The sequence below is a fragment of the Monodelphis domestica genome, chromosome 5 (assembly GCF_027887165.1).
Source record: "Monodelphis domestica isolate mMonDom1 chromosome 5, mMonDom1.pri, whole genome shotgun sequence".
Taxonomy (NCBI): domain Eukaryota; kingdom Metazoa; phylum Chordata; class Mammalia; order Didelphimorphia; family Didelphidae; genus Monodelphis; species Monodelphis domestica.
In genome coordinates, this window is record NC_077231.1 from 156,905,838 (window position 1) to 156,923,574 (window position 17,737).

Here is a 17,737-nt window from a genome sequence, read left to right on the forward strand (position 1 = left end):
AATGGGGTATTCTTTATGTAGATCATTATTTTAGAAATACCTAAATTGAAGTGCTTTGAGAGGTTCCCAAATGAAAGGATATTCTCAGTCTTCAGTTGTATGTTGAGGGATGATTCCACAAATCTACAAGTCTCTACTAAATTTGCATTCCAACTTTAGAAAAGAGGACAATATCCCAAAACCTAATTATTTATTCATTTATTTACTTAATTTATCCACATTGGCATTTAAAGTGCCTTTCTAAAACCCTTTCAAACAGAAAATTATAAAAAAATAATGTCACTTGCAAAGTGTTTTAAGGTTCATAAAACTTTCCTCAAAATATTTTTTCCAGATTAATTTTCTGATATTTTCCGATTCATGTTGTCTTTCTATTTCCCACATGTCCCCCTTCTCCAAGATGGCAGGTAATGTGATACAGGTTGTACATGTGCTACCAGGCAATATATATTTCCATGTTTGTCCTGCTATGAAGGAAGACACTTCTCTTACATTAGAGTTAAAAATAATTAGTTTTTTTCAAGAGAACCCATAATTCTTAATCAATAACAGTTTTCATATTTATATCACTTGCAAAACAAGCAGCTTAGATCAATTAAAAGTGTTGCATTTAATATAAGAAATGGGTTAAAAATACTACCTCTGACTCATGAGAAAGAACACTATCCACATTCACAGGAAGAATTGTGGGGGTAGAAACAGAAGAAAAACAACTGCTTGAACACATGGTTCGATGGGGATATGATTGGGGATATAGACTCTAAATGATCACCCTAGTGCAAGTATCAATAATATGGAAATAGGTCTTGATCAATGACACATTGTAAAGCCCAGTGGAATTGTGTGTCAGCTACAGGAGTAGGGTTGGGGGTAGTGGAAGGAAAGAACATGAACCTTGTAACCATGGAAAAATATTCTAAATTAACTAATTAAATAAAAATTTCCCCCAAAATAAAAAATAAAAATACTACCTCTAAGTGCCTGAATGACTTTAGTCAACTCATTTCTCATTCTGAGAATCAATTTCATAACCATATTCTAGCAAGTCATCTTGAAAGATGAGTTAAACCAGGTTGGGGTATCTCACAGTCCTCAAACTCTCATTGAATTTGTGGAGTATACTTCCCTTCTTACCATAGAGGTTGAATGAGAACAATTCTTTCCAAGGTGATAAAGGTAGAAGAAGAAGGTGCTATGGAGCCCTTAGAATTGGCGAGACATCAAAGACCAAGGCCATCAACTAAACTCCGAGCTATCTCTAGCCATCTTGATTTTTGTCTTGCTAATAGAATTTGATTACTGGCTCAGAGAGTAAGGCTGACAATTTTGTGTAACCTTTTCTCAATTAAATCTAACATATATATATATATATATATTTATCAAATGTATCAACAGTGATATTATTTTAATTATCTTCAAGTAGAAAGGACAATAACTAACTAATAAGTTTGAAAATTGAGGGGTTAGGCTAGACAACATCTAATGTTCTCTTCCAACTCTAAATATATAATACTTTAATCAGTATTATTCATAATACTGGGGCACTAACATCTCTGAAATATGCTAAAGTTATTCCTCACTTTCTGAAATATTAATATACATACATCAATTTATTCATTTATTCTTTTTCTCTTTTTCTGCCTATTTCTTTCTGTCCCTTTGTCTCTGTCTGTCTTTGTTTCTGTGCCTGTCTTTCTCTCATTTGCTTTGCAGAAGATTTCTTATTGCTTTTAATAGTGACACTACCAAGGTGACCAGATTTAATGTTTTAATATCTTAGCACATATAACATTCCCTTTGTAACATATTCAGAGATATTTCTACAGATATGATAAGACATGCTTCATAAGTAATCATTGAGGAGATTTAGGTACCAGGTAACAAAACACCTAACCATTCCCACTAATGAAATGAATGATCTCTGCATGGAGGCAATCAATCCTCTCTAGATGAAAGAGATCCAATATCTTGCATTCAGCTAAAGAATGACACTTCGAACATATCCTTGACACAGTCATAATTTAAAGGGTTGTGGTTTTCAATCTTTGCATGTATCAGCTTACTTTAAAATGAAGTAATTTTATCATTATGAAAAATTATTCTGTATTAGAGTGTTCCATTTTCTAAGTTTGCTCATGTATTTTGTAATTGCACAGAAATATCTATTGTGTTTTTATTATTCCATTCAAATATAATGACCAGTTAATTATAAAGTATGCCTCTACAGACTCTGAGAAATAAATCTGAATTTCAAAGAACTCTTTTAAAAAGTAGATAAATGATGAATTTATTACATTTAAATAAATTTTCCTTTAAATGCAAATTAAAAAATGCTTTAAAGCTAAATATAATTTAAAATGATTTAAATACCTGCTCAGAGTTATCTAATTTCATGAGAAGTTTTGGTTTGAAGAATCCTTCAGTACATGACTATATTTCAGTTTTAAAAATATTGGGTCTACTTTTCTTTTCCTTCCCTTCTGCAAATAATCTAAAGCATTAATATTCTATTCCGTGAAATTTCTCTTTGGGTCCAAATTGCATATATATACATATATATCAGAAAACAATGTATCTAATTTTTCCCACATAGAATTCATTCATTAAACTAATATTTATTGAGAACTATTGAGACCCTGTGCTAGAATCTGATACAAATGCAAAGAAGTTGACACAACAGAGCAGAATTGTCAAATACACCTGGTTAAATGTGTGTGGGTATATGGTTAGGGGTTGTGGAAGAGGCATAGACTCTATAAAAATGTAATTGGAAAGACTTAACAAAATAAATGTTAAATATTTTTCAATTACATTTTTAAAATGCTGGGTCTTTTTCTCTCAATTTCTTTAACTTAATCTTTTACACTATCCTCTGTGTCTAGTTTTCCTTTTCCTTCACTTCTGTAAATAACCTAAAACATTAGTATTATTTCCCATGAAATTTCTCTTTGGATCCAAATTGCTTATATATAGATAGGGAAGACCAGAAAGCCATGTATCTATTTTTCCCCACATAGAAAATATTAACATGTGATTTTCTAAGTTAATAACTAGTCAACAGGTTATATTGGGAGTAATCTTATTTGGGGAGTATCTTATATTGAGAATAATAAGTCAATATGCAGCTAATGGTGGCCCCATTTCTGTCTAATTGTCATTACTACAGTAGACTCCTTGCTCTTAAGAAGCTAATACTTTAGTATAAGGAAGAGAAGACAAATTAATGTAACTCAAGGTAGAATGTATAAATGCAATGAAAATGCATACACTATAGAATTCAGAGACTATTTATATTGAACAATTCAGAGGAAGGAGAAATTATTTTGGAATATGGAAAAGAGCAGGCTTCATATAGGAAATGGCTTTTAACTTGGGCCTTATAGAATAAATAAGAAAGAAGCAGGTCTTCAAGAATGTTATTTATTAGGGAACAGGGAGCCATGGAAGATTCCTGTTATAAAGTTGTGCTGTCAGAACCTGGTTTAGGAAGATTAATTTGGCTGCAGGCTGGAAGATAGATTGGAATGAGGGCAAAAATGGAGGTAAAGTCCAGCTAGGGAGATATGTATAATAATCCAGGAAATGGATATAAAGAGTATATATTAGGATGGTGGTGATGAGAATGGAGAGAAGAGGAAGGATGTGAAAGTAATGACAAAAATGGCAAGGGTAAGAGAAAGTGAGGTGTTCAAGTTAAACTCAAGTTCAAATTGAGAGTTGTAGGATATACAAGGATGAACAAACTCCAACTGAGGAGTGAGAAAAAGGAAAAAAAAAACTGAATATCAGCCTTCAGGAAGGACCATCTGAACTGGATCTGGAAGAAACGGTAAACACAAGAAAAATTTCTAAGTGAATCTGTTCTGGAGATCAGAGATACTATGTATAAATACATAAAATATACACTTGAAGGCAATGTGAAATCAAATAGGATTATATTGTAGGGTGGATACAATGAGTGAAAATATCAAGTAGACCTAGAAAGATAGATCCTAGAAGATTCTTAAAATCAGAGTAAGAAAATTGAAAGTTACCTTAATTTAGTTTACATAGGACATTTCAAGATTCTCAAAGTATTTTATATATCTTTATCTTGATTATTACTCAAAAATTATAAAGACTTTGTTGTCTTTATAATACACATGAGAAAAATGAGACTAAATAGCAATAGGTTATGGAGAAGGAAATGGCAAACCTCTCCATTATCTATGCCAAGAAAACCCCATGGGCAGAATGGTCTATGGTGTCCTGAAAATTGCACATGACTGAATGAATGAATAACAACATCAACAATAGGTTAAATTAGTAATACTGATGGTGATTATAATAATTTTTTGCTAGCATCATTATTGAATTTTATAGTTTACATAATACATTTCTTATTACATTTGATTTTCACGGTCTGGGAGGGTGCTTTTATTATCTCCATTTTATAGATGAGGAAACTGAATCACAGGTAGTTTAAATAGTTTTGATTATGATCATACAGGTAGCCAATATAAATTGGTATTAGAATCTGGGTCTCTCCTGATTCTAATTCCAGAGCTCTTTTCATTATTTCAAACTGGGGAGCTACTGAATGATTTCTAGCAGAATATGGTCAGTTATGCATTAATAAATTTGAAGTCCCAGCAGCAAGAAGTATTAATTTTAAAAGGATGGACTACTAGTGGAGAGAGACCAATTAAAGGGAAAATACAAAGTTCAGGTTCTGAACTTGAGTAGTGTCAGTGTTAATGGAAAGAAGATAAATGAGAGAGAGATTTTCAAGATAGAATTAAAGGAATGTAAAGGATAAAGGAAGAGATATTGAAAATAATTTAGAGATTAAAGATAATATAACAAATACTGCAGCTTTTCCTCTATTGTGCAACAATATTAAGAGAGTATTTGAGTTCATATGCTAATCCTTCTACATTGGAGTTCACAAGCAGCAGCCCTGGATCATTTGAATAGCTCCATCCAGTTATCTAAAGAACAACTTATGAGACTGGAAGAAAAATTAACGTGTCCCATCAAGCTTTTAGGCCTTTGAGAAGCATAGGAATAATACCCAGAAAATGAAGAAAGAAGACATTTGATTGTGGAGTTTACCTTCAATAAATCTGGAGACAAATTCATTGATCAAAGTATTACATTAGGATATAAAGGGTCTCTACAAAAGGGTTGGCTTTGGATATAATGATATTTACTGTGATCTCCAATAAAACCTTTTTTTTCTTTGACCTGTAAATAAATGTTCTCTTCTTTCAATATAATGAACTGTATGGTTATAGAAGAAGGGGAGTTGATGACAAAAAGGCTGAGTGTTATCATATAGAGAAGTTCCCAGATATACTGGATGACAGCAACAAATCAGAGCTCTGAGAAATCAGCCATAATATTTTAGAGCTTGTCATGTCACATGAGAATCTCTCAAATCAGAATTACAGACTACCTTTTAGTTAGTAAGCATTTAATAAATCATTTTTGACTGAGTGACCTCTCAAATCTAAAATCAACAAGCATTCACCTCTACTACCACCTTTTACAAATGTTTCCCATTAGCCCCTTAATACCTTTGCTCTAAGATTAGTTACAATTTATCTTATGTGTATATATATATATATATATATATATATGTATGTATGTATAGTAGTAGTCTCTTGGTAACCGAGGATGACATGTTTATACATTCTGTAGATAGTTGTTTGCATATCATCTCCCTCATTAGACTTGTGAACTTCTTTAGAGCAAGGATACATTTTTCACCTTTTCTTTGTATCCCTGTGGTTTAGCATGGTGCCTGACACATAGCAAACACAATAAATATTTGTTGTCTATTGCAAGGTACTGTTGTTTTGGGGATACAAAGAATGAAAGAATCTCTACTCTCAAGCACGTGTCTTTTCATGGGGAATATAATAAATATATATATGTGAATACATACAGAATAACTATTATGAGAATAAAAGCAAACAATTACAATGTTGTTAAATTGAAGACAGTTTAGAAGAATGGCAAAGTTGGAGAGGTGAGGAATTGACCAAGAAAGTGAAGTTATAGGGAAACCAACTTTCAATTGAGAGAGAAAAGCAGAAGGGATGCTTCTTTCAATGTGGATGATGATGTGAATATATTTATAATAGAATTATGGTTAAAAGAAATACAGTATAAGGGGTTAGTGGAAGAGTGAAATGATCTTGGGAGGGATTGGTGGGTAAAATGGTTAATGTAAGAAAAAGCTGAATAAATGGCCCTGAGATAAAAGCAAAAATTAGAGTTTTCTGATACAGGATATATGGAGTAAGGATGAGTTAAGGAGTTATTCTTAGGGGTTTGATTAAGAATATGTGTTTACTGGCAGTAAGAGATTAAATCCATTTTCCAAAGTTACATTACTAGGTAATGTTAGAGCATTTACCAGGATTTGTGTTTTCTAGCTCCTCCAGTTCACTGGTTTTGGACTGCTCTGAACTCCTATTATTTAGATGCTAAACACCTCAGTATTTAATTACTTTAATGGCTGACATTGATGTTAAAGATAAAGGATACAGGAAAAAAAATATACAAATGACTTCTTCATGTTCAAAGGGTAAAAATTATGGGTGCTGGAGAATGGAAGTTAAAATTGTATACTTACTTCATTGTGAGGTCTTCCCCATTTTTTCTTAGTTTAGGAAATTCCTTAAAGAAAAAACAATCTCAAATTTCATATTTTATACTTTATTGATGTTACTCTAGAAATGACAGAGATATAGTCAGAAATGTTATTTGTCATGTTCATCAACTAGAGTATGGGGTTTTTTATTCAGTCATATTCTCCTCTTTATTTCCTTGTGAACTATATCATATTAGCACTGTCCATGGGGTTTTCTTGGTAAGGGTACTGTAGTAATTTTCATTTCCTTCTCCAAAGGCAAAAAATAGGTTGAGTGACTTGCCTAAGGTTTCTCAGCTAATACGTGTATAAGTCCCAATTTTAATTCAGGTCTTCTTGATTCCAGGGCCAGTACTCTCTCCGCTGAGACCTCTACTTGCCTGTAGAAAGAAGAATGTGTCCAAAGATGGAAAAACTGAAATTGAGCTCTATTTCAACATAAGTACTAGCCAAGAGAGCTAAGGCATTTGCCTTTTTCTTTTTGGGCTTCAATTTTGTCACCTAAAAAATGGATATGATAATACTTATGCTGACCACCTCACAAGATTACTATGAAGAAAAGATTTTACAAAACTTTAAATGATATATGTGTGCATTACTAATAATTATTAATAAGGACAACTATTTTTTTAAATGAAAAATCATAACTTTTAAATAATTTCGTATCTACTTCTCATGATACTTTAAAAGGAAAAATAGCACTTTATTTCTAATCATATTGTCATATTCTTGTTTTATATCAGAAAGGAATTCATGCCATGATTTTGCTTTTCTCTCTCAACGCTGAGGATTTTCTATTTTGATTAAAATTTCAAAAATCAGTAATAATGAAAACCTAAAAATAATTCTCTTGCATCTCTCCAGGGATCCTAAAATTGTTCTTGAGAAATCTTTAATTTGATTTTCATCCTTTAGTTGCCACACTGATTATTGTGACTTGCACTTTGGTCATGGTTAAAACATATTGAGTTGATTGTAGAAATATGACATTCTGATAAGCATTTCTTTGTTAACTATTAAAGAATTTCTCTAAATTGATGTCTTGACTGACATTCATTTGTAACATTTTTCCTCAAAAACCAACTATTTGGCCTCTAAAAGTTTACCAGGTTTGTTGAAATTCGTTAACAAAGTTAAATTAATGTGAGCAGTAGAGCAAACATAGTACTCCTAACATTTGCAGATGTTTCTTTGGTAACATACTCATTTCTTGTCCCTCTCTGTTGAACTAAATCACCTAAGAGAATATCCATTTGAGGTATTCTTTTTCTTTTTCTTTTTTTTCAATCTCAGAAAAGACTTTAAATGTATTTGAGGATTATGAGAATAGTGGTATCTATGTGTAGAAGGAGTGTTAGGAGACAGTTTAAATTTGATATTAGGACAAAATGAGCCACTTTTAAGTCATTTGATGAGTTAACAAAAGGAGATTAACTCTCTGATCACAAGATCATGAAATAACAATGTAGTAGTATTTAATTTGTCTGGATAGAGATCATCTTAGCTATGGAAATATGGTCAGCTGGGCAGAGTATGGTGCCAACTGTTCTTCAGTCCACCAGGTAAGAAGAGCATAGACACACACTAGGACTTTTATATCTTTGGGAAAGGGTAGGGTTAGTAGGAACCAATGAAGTACTCAGGACAGCTTTCTTGACTTTTTGTTAATGTTTAATCTTTCTGTCAATATCTAACTCTTCTCAACTTTAATTGGAATTTTCTTGGAAAAAAATGCTGAAGTGGTTTGTCATTTTCTTCTCTAGTTTGTTTTATAGATGAGGAATGGAGGCTGAGTTAAGTGACTTATCTAGTGTTTGAGGCCAGATTTGAACTTAAGAAGATTTAGTCTTCCTATATTCAGGCCTAGCATCTATCCACTATACAACCAAGTTGCCCTAGATTATATATACACATATATTTATCATATGTAATTTTTTGTTACAATAATTTTTTAATTCAGTTGGGTAGGTGGAAGTAAAAGAAAATAATTTTCTTTCCATTTAAAAAAAGTGGGAGGTCCTATAGATGCGGTGGTAGTAATCTATAAATATTTATCATTTAAAAAGAAACAAAGGAACATATATATATACACACATATATATATATATATATATAACCTAAAAAAATTAGAAAGGGTGAAAAATAAAAGAAAGAAGTTGCAGAAAGTTTATTAACAACTGAGAAATGAGGTCATGTAGCTAAAGCTAGAGTGCCACATTACTTTTTAGGAATGTCAATTTTACTTATAATAATATCTAGGAAGGTTTAGAAAAGAATCATACCATATAAGAATAATGGTCTCCAATTCTTAGAATATGCATATTAATAAGTTTGTTACCTTATAAAGCATTGATATATATAGTAATTTCTTTCTTTCTGTTTCCTTATAATCAATTCTTCAAAAACCCTAAGTCAAAAACCATTGCTTAAGAGATTTTAAAACTGTTCTCTAGAAAAATAAAAGAATAATAAAAATAGGACTTTACCATTTGACTTCCAAAGCCCATTTGATAAACCATTAACATTAGCCACACATATCATGAAACTAGATTTATTATTCAGTGAAAACTCACTACTTCATAAAGATCTATGATCTTATTAGGATAGCTGATCTTTCAACAAGAGGAGTCAAAACCTTCCCTTCCTTAAAAAAATGGTTTCATGAATCAGTGACCAAAAAACATTTTCCCCTTGGAACTCAACCTTCTGAACAGCCTTTCCGATCTTAATATTCAAACAAAAGTTTATCACTAGGCCCATATTTAAAGGGTTTGTAGTTGAGTAACTAGATGTGCTTCCATTCCCTTATAAAACTTTTGAGTAGTAATGAAGAAATGAGAGCCAGTGTGTTGCTAGAGATAAAATACTGGCCTAAGGCCAGCCACTCATGTATTTAAGTTCCACTTCTGAAAAAAATCAGCTCTACATCTCTGGGCAAATTACTTGACCCTTACCTAGAGTACTAGGTAGTTATCCTGGTTTATAAATTAGACATTTTTTATTAGCCTGCATGACTAGAGAGGTGTTCATTTTAATCTAACAAGTTCCCTCTATCAATGAAATCTCAATTCTAGGCTCTATCCTTTAATTAAGAAAGCACCTAGACTATTATATTATACAATAATATGTTATAAGAGAGGTGGTAGGGTAGAGTGTTAAGTGTGATGGTTGCCAAAGAAGTTTAAGACAAAATCTCAGCCCTTAAAGGTATTTACATTTCTATTCAAGTATTTCAATATAAAAATTTCAAGATAAAAAAATTATGATAGTATATAAAATGTATGTTCACTAATAATATTTAATAATAGCTAGCATTTATGTAGCACTTTAAAGTTTACAGAGAACTTAACTAATATTTCATTTTATCCTCATGACATTCTTGGAGGTAGATGCTATTATCAAAGTTTTGCAGAGGAAGAAAATGATGAAAACAGAAGTGACTTTCCCAGGGTCATAAAGCTAATTATGTGTTCAAACAAGATTCAAACTTTTGTGTTCCTGACTTTAAGGTCCATACTGTATCTCCTATCCCATCTACCTTTCTCCTGGTCTTCTTAGTAAAGTAAAAAGGAAGGAGGGATAGAAGTAGAAAAAAGGAAGAAAAATGGCTCTACAGAAAATGATCAATTGGAGTACTAGCATTTTCCTTCACATTAATAGGTTCTGATGAAAGAAAATATGGTATTGGATTTTTTTTAGCCTAATTAATGCTACCTGAAAGAGGGAAACAGAGTGGAGACAGTGTCTTCATAGCTTTACAAAAAAAAAAGAAGAGAGAGAAAAGAAAAAAATATATATATAAGATCCACATTTTTTAAAGGTACTACTCCTTGAGAGTCTTTTATGTAAGATTTGGCTTTTGTGCAGCAGACTTTTTGTTGTTGATAATTAATGGAAATAATCTTAGAGGTTAAAAAAAAGAAATATCAAGATGCTATAGGAGAACAACACTACAGTTTTCTAGTATCTGCTTTATGCCTCATGAATACTCCTCCAGGGAGGTCTCTGTTCTGGCAAAGTTTTTTTTTTTTTTATCCTCACCTATTGTTTCTTCTTTTCCAATTCTTATGGCATTAGGAACAGGAAGTCCTTGGGGAAAAGAAGCTTCCCAGTACCTTTGCCAGGTTCTTTCCCTACTTATCCTGTTTCTTTTGAACTCTAAAATCAGCAGCCAGAGCCAAAGTAGTTTTTAAAAATTTGTACCTTAGTTTTTTTGTGCTATATTTTCACAGCTTTAGATTTAGTATTTGTTTCCATTTATTTTAATATGAAACAGGTACAAACAGTGACTCTTTGGCAGCTTGACATGATTTGTAAACCTTTTATAGTTATCGCCAACTACAAACCATAAATGTGCTACAATTGAAGATGCTATATTATCAAAGATTTGGCCTTCAAAAGTTGTTCATTTTCCAAGTGGATAATGGGTAATTGTATTTTCCATATCAAAAATCTTCCCTTCTACTTTTCCATAACTGGCAACAATCATTTTTTTTATTCTTTACACTTACCAATATTTTTTGTTGGTCCAAAATACCTCTAGCTAAATATGAACACATTACTACCCAGGTAATAAACAAGAACCAAGACAAATTAGAGGATTGAAATAATCACTCAAATGATTGAGAGAAAGAAACCATTTTTATTTATCACTGAAATATTTATTTAGATGCATCATGGCACAAAATTAAATACTGGTAATGTATTATTACTGTTGGGAAAAATAAGATAGTGACAAAACAATGAATCCTTGTTAAAGATGAAGATAGACAAGGTGAAATTATATGATTTATAAAATTTAAATATATCAATATATGATACATACATACATATATATCCATATGTATATCTCTATACATACAATGTATACATATATGTATATGTATATATGTGTATATATATACATGTGTGTATATATATATATACACACACACACACACACACACAACAAGAAGTAACCCTACAAATTATAAATAAATAAAGCACCATTAAAAAACTCAGTGCTCCTTCAGCTATCAAAGAGGTGGGTGGTCTTGAATCCTGAGCTTATATTACAAGAACTACTGATAAACTCCTTCCATACTACAAATTGTCACAATTTGGCCTTCTAGCAATTTAACCGCTTGGGTAGGGTGAGTATAAAAGTTGCTCACAGAACATGTACATTAATGTGCAAAGTTTGTTTGAAAACTTTGAAATCCTTTGGATAAAACACTATAAACACAAGTAATTATTTGTGAGTGATTTATTATCCATAAATCCTTTCTTGGAACCTTATGCTTTTTCTACTCATAACCATAAATAGAAGAGGTTCTATATGTTTGAATAAAGTTTCCCCAGCTACACCCCCCAATAAAGGGGGAAATAATCCACACTAAGATAATTACCATCCTTAATGCATAAACCTTCTTAAATTAATTAACTATTCCTTTCCATTTCCACATTTCCAGTAGGACATTATTCTTTGATGTTTTGGGTCTGTTGTATTCGGCAACTATTTCAATGTTCCTGGTTACTAGCAAAGTCAGCTCTAGTTCAACTAAGGGCCTATGAATTCATATATTTAATCACCTAATACAGTCACTGAATTATTAAGCCAGATATTCCATACACTGAAATGGTCATAAACCCAGAGCACATGTCTATCTTTTAGCCTACTAGGAATTTAAAGTTTGATAATGGCAAATTGAATAACACAATGTAAATAGGTGACTGAGGAAATATATATATATATATATATATATATTTTTTTTTTAAACCCTTACCTTCCATCTTGGAGTCAATACTGTGTATTGGCTCCAAGGCAGAAGAGTGGTAAGGGCTGGGCAATGGGGGTCAAGTGACTTGCCCAGGGTCACACAGCTAGGAAGTGGCTGAGGCCAGATTTGAACCTAGGACCTCCCCTCTCTAGGACTGACTCTTAATCCACTGAGCTACCCAGCTGGAAATATATATTTTTAAAGAAATGCTTCCACATTTTGCATTATGTTTTCATTGTATATTGGCATTAGTTTACTCAATGTGAAATCTTAACATTGTAACTTGTAAGCCCCTTTATTAAATCCAACCTCTTTAAGCTACTACTTTGTGTTCTTCTTCCCTTAGGCATCCTAAATAGCTTTCAAATGGTCATGGGTACTTTTGGACAACATTTAGAAATTCATGTGCATCTAGAGATTTATAAGGACTAAAAAAAAGATTTGAAAGAAGTTGTTGAAATACCATTTGATGAAGATATAGAGAATATTCATACTTCATGAAAGAACTGGAATAATAAAATGTCTAAAGTCCTTCCTTACTTTAAGATAAAATTAGAAAAAAATAAGTAATTACATTAAAAAAATATTTAAAGTGTATGTGTATGCCAAGAATATAGGTTCTTCAAAGGGAGATACTTTCTTTGTATCTACAACACTAGCATATGCTTTGTATGTAGTAGGATCTTGATAATGTTTATTGAAGGTAATTGAATCAGTACATAATAATATAAAATTCTTAAATCATTTTTGCTTAATTTTTTTAAACCCTTTCCTTCCATCTTGGAGTCAATACTGTGTATTGGCTCCAAGACAGAGGAGTGGAAAGGGCTAGGCAATGGGGTTCAAGTGACTTGCCCAGGGTCACACAGCTAGGAAGTGGCTGAGACCAGATATGAACCCAGGATCACACATCTTTAGGCCTGATTCTCAATCCACTGAGCTACCCAGCTGTCCCCTCATTTTTGCTTAATTTCCATTGAAACCTCTTCTTAGTGACAGAAGTCCTATGAGATTAACTGTACAACAACAAGGAACCAAATGACAAAATGAATTAAAAAACTAAAAAGGTGTAATCTGTTCTACTGGCCAGAATACCAAGATGATGATATCAAAATTTCCCATTCATAGGAGTTTTCAAGTTGACCATTTTTCTGTGAATGAACTTAAATTAGGATCTTGGAGAAAAAAAATCTGACAGTTGTGGTACCAAATGGATCATCAGCATCTGACCAGAGAACTCTCTAGTGTTGTTCATCTTCATTCAATTAAATACAGGGAAGAAAATATTTTATATGTATCTCTTTTCCCCACCCTTTCAATTAAGAACCTTGCTTCATATTATACAGAGAAGATTGATAGCATTCTCCATGAACTTCCTCTTTTGCCTAATTCTTTATCTGTTATGGCTCATGCCTTTGCCCCTATTTTTTCCTTCCCTCTTGGCTCACATGAAGAGGTAGCCTTACTCCTTACCAAGGCCCAAGTCCCTAATTGCACAAGCAATGTCATTCCATCCTAGTTCCTCTAACTGATTACCTTTGTCATCTCCACTCTTTCATTTCCATCTTTAATCTCTTCCTGTCTAATGGCTCCTTCTTTACTGCTTATTGTCATGCTGTCTCTTCCATCTAAAAAACCTCTCACTTGATCCTGCTAGATCTACTAAGTATAATGCTCCATGTGTAAACACCTTGAAAAGGCCATCTATAATAAGTGCCTTTTTTTTCTCTTCTCTTACTGCCTTTTCAATCTGACTTCAACTTCATCATTCTATGAAAACTACTTTTTCCAGTCACCAATGATTTTTTAATTGACAATGGCCTTTTCTCAGTCTTCTTTCTTGACTTCTCTCATTTCTTTGACATTGTTGATGATGATTACTCTCTTCTCTCTGATTTTTAAAAATGTTGTTCTCCCCTGGTTCCCCTCCTATCAATCAGACATATTCCACAGTCCTCTTTGCTGGATCCTCATCCAGGTCATGCCCTCTAACTATAGATGACTACCATTTTCTATCCTAGGACTTCTCTTCTAGCCCTATACTATGTCATTTCATGATCTCATCAGTTCCCATGGATATAATTACCATCTCTATGTTGATAATTTTCAAATATACTTATTCTGCCTTGATCTCTTTGCTGACCTCTAATTTTGCAATTCCAATGGCCTTTCAGAAATATCAAACATGGATGTCCAGTAGACTTCTGAAATTCAACAGAATCCATTATTTTTCTTCCCAAACCCTAACTCTAAACCTCCTAACTCTCTTATCTAACTTCCCAATTGTTATAGAGTGTACCACAATCCTTCCAGACCCCTTAGACTCACAACCAAGTTGTCATCCTCACATCATTTCCAATCTGCTGACAATTTTACCTTTGCAACATCTTTCAAATACTCCCCTGTCTTTCCTCTTATAGTCTTGGTGCAATTTCTCATTACCACATGCTTTCACTATTACAATAGCCTGCTGATCAGTCTGCCTGCCCCATGTGTCTCCCAATGCCAATTCATGCTCTAAAGTGATGCTCCTAAAGCACAGATCTGACAATGTGACCACCTTATTTATTAATCTCTAATCTGCCTCTATGATTAAATAAAATCCTTTCTTTGGCATTCAAAGCCTTTCCTAACCTATAGATCCCCTTGCTACACACTCATATCTTTCCAGGCTGTTTACACCTTATTCTCTACTGCATACTCTTTATCCACACTGGTCTCCTTGATGTTTCATGACCAAGACAATCCATCTCTAGATTCTGTGCATTTTCTCTGTCTCCCATGCCTGGAATGTTCTTTCTCCTCATCTTGCCAAGTGACATTCCTGAACAAGTAAAATCCCAGCTTCTACAGAAAGCTTTCTCAATCCCTTTTAATTCTAATGGTGTTCCCCTTTTATTAATTTCCTATTTTTCCTGTATATAACTTGTTTGTACATATCTGTATGCTGTCTCCCTCATTAGACTGCAGATGTCATGAAGTCAGGATCTATATTTTCCCCTGTTTTTTATTATTGCCTCAGTGCTTGACACAGTATTTGGCACATAATAAATAATTAATAAATGTTTATTGACTGATGGAGATTTCTTATGAATAGAGCACTCTGACAACAGAGACAGAAGCAAAGAGCACAAGAGATGCTTTCAAGTACTTTATAAGCTAATAAGAGGAAAAAAGGGTATGACAAGCCTTTTAGAATATACGGAAGAAAAGGAGCAGCCTAGGCATTGTGCAATGAGATATCTGAAGAAGCAGAGAACATTTTCACCTGAGGGAAAGCTATTCTGTTGGTGCTTTATGAAGCAAATATGAGAAGTAGCTACAAGACACATTATGACCCTAGGGAAACTTTGTAATGGAAGGCACATGATTTGACAACTGCACTATTCACAGAAAAAAACAGGCTTCCAGCTTGGGATCACAGCTTAGTGGGACATAAGAGAGGCTCCAGTCCCAGTAGTAACAGAAACCAGCAAGGCCAGCAGTAGGAAAAGAAGTGGGGAAATTGTAAGCCATGGCCAACTTCTAATATTTTATCTTCAGGGTAGGAAGTGTGTAATAGAGGTAATCACACTGTACTTAAAGTTATAGAATCGAGTGGAACACTTTGAGGGAGATGGGCTGAGAGTCTAAATCTATATAATCTAACCCTTTGATTGTACACCTAAGGAAATTGAAGCCTAGAGAAGGAAATTAATAGCTCAAAAGTCACACAAGAACAAGATTTAAATTCAGACTTTCTGTCTTTAAATCCAATATACTTACAATAGCAATAATAATAGCATACTATAACATATAATATAACAATAGTAATAGAAATAAAGGCAGTCTGAAGATTATCAACTGATTCTGTCATAAATTCAATTGTAAATCAGATATCAAGAATTCAGAAAAAATAGAAATGATACTATGAAATGATATTTAGGTCCTCAAGTGAGCCCACAAAAAGAAATCTAAACCATGAGATACTTGAAGTATTATAATCCTATTGTTACTTAAGAATTACCAAATAGTATATAAGATCCTTGAGAATAGGGCCTACAGGATAGCCAAATTCACTCATGCAAGCACACCAGAAAGTACATTTGATCTAAAATTAGAAAATAGGTTCAGTGACAACTTTTGAAGAATACTGCCCATGAGCCCTTTGACAAATCACCTAATTTCTCCATGTCTGAGTTTTCTTGCCTGTAACATGAGATAGCCTCTGAAGAAAGTTTCCAAAGCCACTTTCTCCTATGAGAAAATGAATTTTGAATTTCATTTGAAATAATGAAAATGGGTATTATTTTATAGTTCTTTAAGATTTTGAAAAAGATTTTATAATATTTTATCTTTAAAATCTTGCCAACTACATACTCTAAGCATACTAGCATCTTTCGTACTCACTTTATAGAAAAAGCCATTAAGTTTAAGGAAGATTTGAGTGACTTGTCTATGATCATATAAATAATAAGGGTCAGAAGAATAATTTTGAACCATGTTTGTTCAAGCTACAGGTTCAGCACTATTTCTGTTTCATATTGCTTCAAAACACAACAATCAAATTTTCATATTCTCTCTGCATCCCAGCAGTGGCTACTCATTTCTTCTTACTTTGGACCTGGTTGGAAGGAAACAGCTGCCCTTTTCTTAAAATTTTTTATCCATCAGAGTCTCTTTCTTTTGAACTAATTACTTCCTAGTTCTTTATTTGCTGAACTGGAGAAGTTTATGGAAGGATTCTTAGGTGGAATTTTACCCTCCACCTTACCTCAGGGTCATACAGACTGAGAGCTGCCAGTAGTGACTGTCAAGTTGTATCCAGAAGCTTAAAACTGTCAATAGTTACTTCAGGAATTCTCTCTCTCTCTCTCTCTCTCTCTCTCTCTCTCTCTCTCTCTCTCTCTCTCTCTCTCTCTCATACACACACAGTCTCTTTTTCACTGTATATCCCTGTTTATTCTTTTTTTGTCTCTTACTCTCTCTTTCTCCCTCTGTTTCTGTCTATATCTCTCTCATTGTCTCATTTGTTCTCTCCCTCCCTTTTTTCTCTTTGTCTCTGTTTCTCACTGTCTCTTTCTCCCTCTCCATTTTTGTCTGTCACTCCCTCTTTCTCTCACTGTCTCTTTATCTCTGTCTCTGTCTCTCTCAGAGAAACATAGGATATAGAGCTCAGTTAGAATTATTGGATCTTTTCCTCTCCTACCATTTACAGAACTAAGGAATTGGGATCTGGTGAGGTTAAGTGATTTTCCCAAGGGCACCTGTCCCTGCTGCTCTATAACTTCAGAGTAGATATCTTCAACCCACTGTAGCTAGGGCAGCTGTTCTGCCAATATAAATAATCATACCTTTG